The sequence below is a fragment of the Oryctolagus cuniculus genome, chromosome 1, assembly GCF_964237555.1.
Source record: "Oryctolagus cuniculus chromosome 1, mOryCun1.1, whole genome shotgun sequence".
Taxonomy (NCBI): domain Eukaryota; kingdom Metazoa; phylum Chordata; class Mammalia; order Lagomorpha; family Leporidae; genus Oryctolagus; species Oryctolagus cuniculus.
In genome coordinates, this window is record NC_091432.1 from 155,199,507 (window position 1) to 155,206,131 (window position 6,625).

A 6,625-nucleotide genomic window follows, 5' to 3' on the forward strand; every position below is an offset into this window, starting at 1 on the left:
GCCTGACCCAACTTGGGCCATTGTAGCCATTTAGGGAGTGAACCAATGGAAAGAAGCTATCTCACTCACTTGCTCCCTCTCTCTTCCTCATTCTCACACACACACACACACAGAGGGGTGGGGGGGGGGGGCGAGAAACTGCCTCTCTCTAAGCCATTCTGCCTTTCAAATAAACAAGTCTTTATGTAATAATAATTATTCAAACTTCCTAAGAATTTCTGAAATGCTCTTCTTCCCCCATTCCCTACAGAGGCATGCCCTTGCTGATTGAGTCATTACATTTGACATTTCTCTTGTTTCAGCGTGTGAAAATAGATCAGAGTGAGTCTCTTTATCGTGCCAGAAAGAAAAAGCAGCTGAAGAGCATGCATTAAAATGGAACCACTCAAATAATTTGGGAAAGAAGTGTGTCTTTTTGCTTACTGTTATCAATGAGAAATAAGTCAGGAATTTGAAATAAAGAATATCAGTGCTTCATTTTTGAATGTGCAATTATTCTTTATCAAAGCAGTTAATAGTGATATTGAGTGTATTTAGAAAGATTCAATTTATATGAGGAGCAAATGTGCTGCAGTCTTTACTTTCTGTGTATTCGGCCCTTTAGGATGAATTTACTGTACAGAGGCTTTATTGTGTTTCATATTAAACATGGGAGGAGGAGGTTTTCAAGATACAAGGTATTAAAGGGTGAGATTCAATCCCAACAGTTTACCTTTTAAGGATATGCTTGTGATATTACATAGAACCATAAAATGTTGGAGCAGAAGCAGCTGGTCCAATGCTCTGTTCCTCAGATGGAAATTGAAACCAGAGATGGTGATCTGTCCAATACCATGTAGCCAGTAATGGTAGGACTGAGGCCAGGTCACAATTCTAACACCGCGCAGTATTTTTCATTTTGGAGCAAAGAATGGAAGAAAAATATATCATCTCTCCCTGCTTCTCTTGGAGGGAGCAAATTGAGGAGCCTGGAAAGGCAAGAGCTGTGTCAGGGAAAAATGAGGCTTGTGCTTCTGGACTTTTGGAGCCTAGTCAAGAAGGGAAGCCAGCTCCTGAGGTTAACCGTAGGGCAAGGAGCAGCGGTGAGCTCCTGGGAGCTCCAAAGCCACTCTGGCTATGCTGACCTTGGTTTTGTGGCTCTAGCTGTTCTCTCAAGACTCCCATCAATGACATGGAATTTTTAAAAAAAGAAGGCAGGCAAGCAGGCAGCATGGTAGTTAAGATGCCTCTTGGAATTCCCACATCCCATATTGGAGTGCCTGGGTTTGAGTTCTGGTGTCCACTCCCAGTTCCACCTTCCTACTAATGTGCCCCTTGGAAGGTGGGAAGCATCTGATGATGTCTCAAGTGATTGGGTCCCTGCCACCCATGGGGGACACACAGATTGAGTTCCCATCTCCAGACTTGGTCCTGGCTCAGTCCCAATGGTTGTGGGCATTTGAAGAGTGAACAGCGGAAGGGTGATCTCCCTCCATCTCTCCTTCTTTTTATTATTCTGCCTTTCCAGTTTATAAGTGTGTATCAGAACCATGAGGAAGACTTGTTAAACAATTGTAGTCCCCAACTCCAGAGTTTCTGTTTCCATAGGTTTGGGATAGACCCTAGAATGTGCTTTTTTTAAAAAAAAAGATTTATTTATTTATTTTAAAGGTAGAGTTAGAGAGATCTTTCATCTGCTAATTCACTCCCCAGATGCCTGCAAAGGCCAGTGGCAGGCCAGGTCAAAACCAGGAGCCAGGAGCTTCATCTGGGTCTTCCACTTAGGTGGCAGAGGTCCGAGTATTTGGACCATTTTCTACTTTTCCCAGGTTATTATCAGGGAGCTGGATTGGAAGTGCAGCAGCCAAGACTCTATCTGCCGCTCGTATGGAATGCCAGCATTGCAGGTGGCAGCATTACCTGCTACACCACAATGCTGACCCCAGAATATGCATTTTTAAAAGTATTTATTTTATTTGAAAGAGTGACAGAAAGAGGGATCTTCCATTCACTGATTCACTCCCCAAATGACCAAAATAACTAGGGCTGTGCCAGGTCTAAGCCAGGAGCCAGGAACTCCATCTAAGTCTCCTATATGGATGGCAGGGGTGCAAGCACTTGGGCCATCATCTGTTGCTTTCCCAGGCACATTATCAGGGAGCTGGGTCAGAAGCACAGCAGCTGAGACTCAGCTGGTGCCCATATTGTATACTGGTGTCACAGGTGGCAGCTTAACTCTATGCCAAATGCTGGCCCCAAGAATATGCATTTGTAACACATTGTTAGGTAATACTGATACGGGTGACGCAGGGATCACACTTTCAGAATTACTTCTCTGTAGTGGACAAATAGCATTTAGAAACCCAGAAGGACCCAGTGTACCTTGTTCCTTTCTCTTTTCCCTTTCGAACAAGCTCTCAATAAGGCTGCTGCTGCTTTTTCTACTATTCCTGGAAAAAAAATCCATTCTTGGCCTGCACTTACAGAGTCCTTTGTCTTTTGAGGAGTACTGTGCTGCCCAAAGAGGAAGAGAAGTCAAGAACTGTGCATATGAGAGAAGCAGTAGCCATGGTTGGTCATGCTGAAAAGCAAAGCAACTGAGTGGGAAGTTCATGGAACTGAAAGGAAACCTAGGCTCCTTCTCCAGCTCTGATTTTGAACATACCTTTAACTTCTCCAAGCCTAAAAAAGCTAAGCTTCCCTCAGAACTGAAATTCATTTCTATCATCATATCTGGTTATAAGTGTCAATGAATATAAAGCACACAGGCAAATGCCTGTGCCCGTGGGTGTTCTCTGTTATTCCGTCTTTCCATCTCAACCCTCTGCACTTCATCCTACAAACCTCAGACTGTTCCTAAGATCAATGCATGTTATGAAATCATCTGAGAAACTCTAAAGTTCTCTGTAATAATGGAGATGTTAAAGGGTTGCTAGACAGGTTTAAGCCTATCACTAGGGCTACAGGTAAGCCACCCATAAACTCCTGAGGTTTTCAGAATTGTTAATCTTTCCCCTTCAAGGCTTTCCTTGATACTCAAATCATTTTACTCTATAAAAAATGGATTGGTGGGGTAGGACATCTGGTATATTTTCTTGAGGCTTGAGACCCTACATTAAAGTGGTCTTCAGACTTTGCACCAATAAATCTTCCAACTTATGAATATCGTCTCCTTCCTCCTACTCATGGACAACTTAATGCCAGCCATAAAATTTCATCACACTGTTACTACCTTTCTCTCCCTTACTCACTCTGGGAAAAAGCAGACAACTTAATGTGAGAATACTCCAGCTGTCCCATACAAAAGCCCATATGGCTTGGCCAGCGCCGCGGCTTACTTGGCTAATTCTCCGCCTGCGTCACTGGCACCCCGGGTTCTAGTCCCAATTGGGGTGCCGGTTCTGTCCTGGTTGCTCCTCTTCCAGTCCAGCTCTCTGCTGTGGCCCGGGAAGGCAGTGGAGGATGGCCCAGGTGCTTGGGCCCTGCACCCGCAGGAAACCAGGAGAAGCACCTGGCTCCTGGATTCTGATTGGCGCAGTGCGCCAGCTGTAGTGGCCATTTGGAGGGTGAACCAACGGAAGGAAGACCTTTCTCTCTGTCTCTCTCTCTCTCACTGTCTAACTGCCTGTCGGGAAAAAAAAAAACATATGGCAAAATAATAGGGCCACCTGAACAAGCCAGAACCAGCTTGTCAGCCATGTGACTGAGCTGGCTGGAACATGGGCCTCAAATCCATGTCAAGCCTTTGGATAACTGAAGTCTAAGCTGACATGTTGATCTCAACTTCATGAGACTCTGAGACAAAATCATCAGCTAAGCAACTCTCAAAATTCTGACCAAAGAAGGTGTACAAGATGACTATGTATTCACCTGCTAAACTTTGCTGCATTAGATAACTAATACACAGCCCACTCCAAATTGTTGGCAGACTGACTTGAACTGCTTTTTTGCCATTCCCCTCCCAACCAAACTCTGAATGGTACATCGACTACAGCAAAATCACTTGAGATGGTTACCAGACATTTGCGTTGTTCAAAGTTACAGATGGGGGCTGGCTCTGTGGTGCAGTGGGTTAACGCCCTGGCCTGAAGCATCAGCATCCCATATGGGCACCGGTTCAAGACCTGGCTGCTCCACTTCCCATCCAGCTCTCTGCTATGGCCTGGGAAAGCAGTAGAAGATGGCCCAAGTCCTTGGGCCCCTGCGCCTGCATGGGAGACCCAGAAGAAGCTCCTGGCACCTAGCTCCTGGCTTCGGATTGGTGCAGGTCCGACTGTTGCAGCCATCTGAAGAGTGAACCAGCGGATGGAAGACTTTCTTTCTGTCTGTCTGTCTCTCTCTCTCTCTTTCTCTGCCTCTCCTTCTCTCTCTGTGTAACTCTGACTTTCAAATAAATAAATCTTGTAAAAAACGTTTTACAAATGCACAGTTGTGCATCTCTATTTTATTTGGGAAGAAAGCTGTTTGGCATGTGACTGTAACCTACCAGCTTCAAATCAGCTAAATTTCCTTCTCTCTTCTATAATGCACTGTGAGAATTAGAAACAGGTTTTAGGTCAATGGGAGCTCAGATACGGTTCTCCAACATTAGGGAAATCTGGGATTGTTTTTCCCTACCTTCAGCCCATCTGTTAACAGAGAAATGAGCACAGAAAGACTAAGTTTCTTTTTTTTTTATATATATAATTTCTTTTATTTGACAGGTAGAGTTACAGACAGTGAGAGAGACAGAGAGAAAGAAAGACTAAATTTCACTACTTTACTCTTGAATTTCCATCTGGGAGTCACTGTTCCAGGTTAAGACCAGAGGTGATTTATGTGAGAGACTCCTTAGCCGTGGGAAGATTTTTTTTTTTTTTTTTTTTTTTGACAGGCAGAGTTAGACAGTCAGAGAGAGAGACAGAGAGAAAGGTCTTCCTTTTCCGTTGGTTCACCTCCCAAATGGCTGCTACGGCTGGCGTGCTGCGCAGATCCGAAGCCAGGAGCCAGGTGCTTCCTCCTGGTCTCCCATGAGTGTACAGGGCCCAAGCACCTGAGCCATCCTCCACTGCCTTCCCGGACCACAGCAGAGAGCTGGACTGGAAGAGGAGCAACCAGGACAGAACCGGCGCCCCAACTGGGACTACAACCTGGAGTGCCAGCACCGCAAGCAGAGGATTAGCCAAGTGAGCTGAGGTGCCGGCCAGCTGTGGGAAGATTTATAACTGCTCCCATCACATTCTGTTGCCAACCCACCCTTATCCTCAGTCTCAGAATTCTAATACTTTCATGCAAATATTCAACAAATATTTCTTGAGTCCATATGAAAATTCCTTTTTACCTGGAGAAGATGAAGACAATGACAAGGTGCTGACATTTCTGTCTAGTCCCTACTCATAGATATGAACTGAATTCCCAAATCCGAAATTGGAAACAAGAGTAAATGAATGACTGAGCTTCTCTCTTTCTCTTTCTGTTTCTTTCCTAAAACATGCAGACAGCTTCTTGGAACAGCCACTCACCACCAGATTCTTATTTTAAAATCTTAATGGGATATGGGTATTTGGCATATCAGTTAAGATGTCACTTGGGACATCTGCATTCTACTTTGGAATATTTAGGTGTAATCCCAGACTCCACCTCCAATTCCAGCTTCCTGCTAATGCACATCTGGGATACAGTAGATGATGGCTCAAATAGTTGGTTCCCTATCAGCCATGTGGGAGACACAGATTAAGTTCTCAGCTTCTGGTTTCTGCCTGGCCCAATTCTGGCTGCTAGCTGCTGCAGGCTTTTGGGGGAGTGAAGCAGTGGATGGAAATCCCCTCCCTCTCTCTTTCAAGTAAACCACACACACACACACACACACACACACACAACAGTCTTGCTAGGAAATTTGAATTACAAAGATCTTGGTCACCAATCAATAGTGGAGTCAAGTATGTACCTAATAGCCTACCCTAGTAATCTCAATTCATTTCCATCTTCATTCCACTTATGGAGACAGTCCCCAGATCCTACTACTTTTACTTTGGAAACCTCAACATCGGACTTTCACCGTGTCCCTATGGCCACAGCTTTTGTTCAAACTACTTTTGTTCATTCCCTGCTGAGTCAATCATGACAGCCTCTTTTTGGGGAGAGCTTTTTTGAATTTTTATGAGTATCACTGCAGTTTACCTTCTGGTGAATAATTTCTCTAGACTAGACAGCTAGTTCCAAAGTTATAACCTTGGCAAAGGCTCCAGTACCAGTATTCTCCAGAGCAATTTCACTAATGCATTCTCCAATAGAATGTAAAAGTGCCCCTTCACTCTATCCTGGTATTGTATTTAAATAAGAGAAATCACAGACTTACGAGGTGAAACAGCTCAGTTACTTTCAACTCTCCTTTCTTGGATTGAACATCTTTCAAGTAGTTACTGGATATCTGTATTTAAAAACAATATTTATTTTACAAATTAGAGGGAGAGGGAGAGGGAGAGAGGGGAGAGAGAGAGAAGAGTGAGAGAGAGGGAGAGAGACAGGCAGGGAGAGATCTCTCATGCACTGGTTCGCACTCTTCAAATGCCAACAGCCAGGGCTCGGCCAGGCCAAAGCCAGGAGCTGGGAATTCAATCCAGGTCTTCAGTGTAGGTGGCAGGGATCCTACTACTTTGAGCCATCA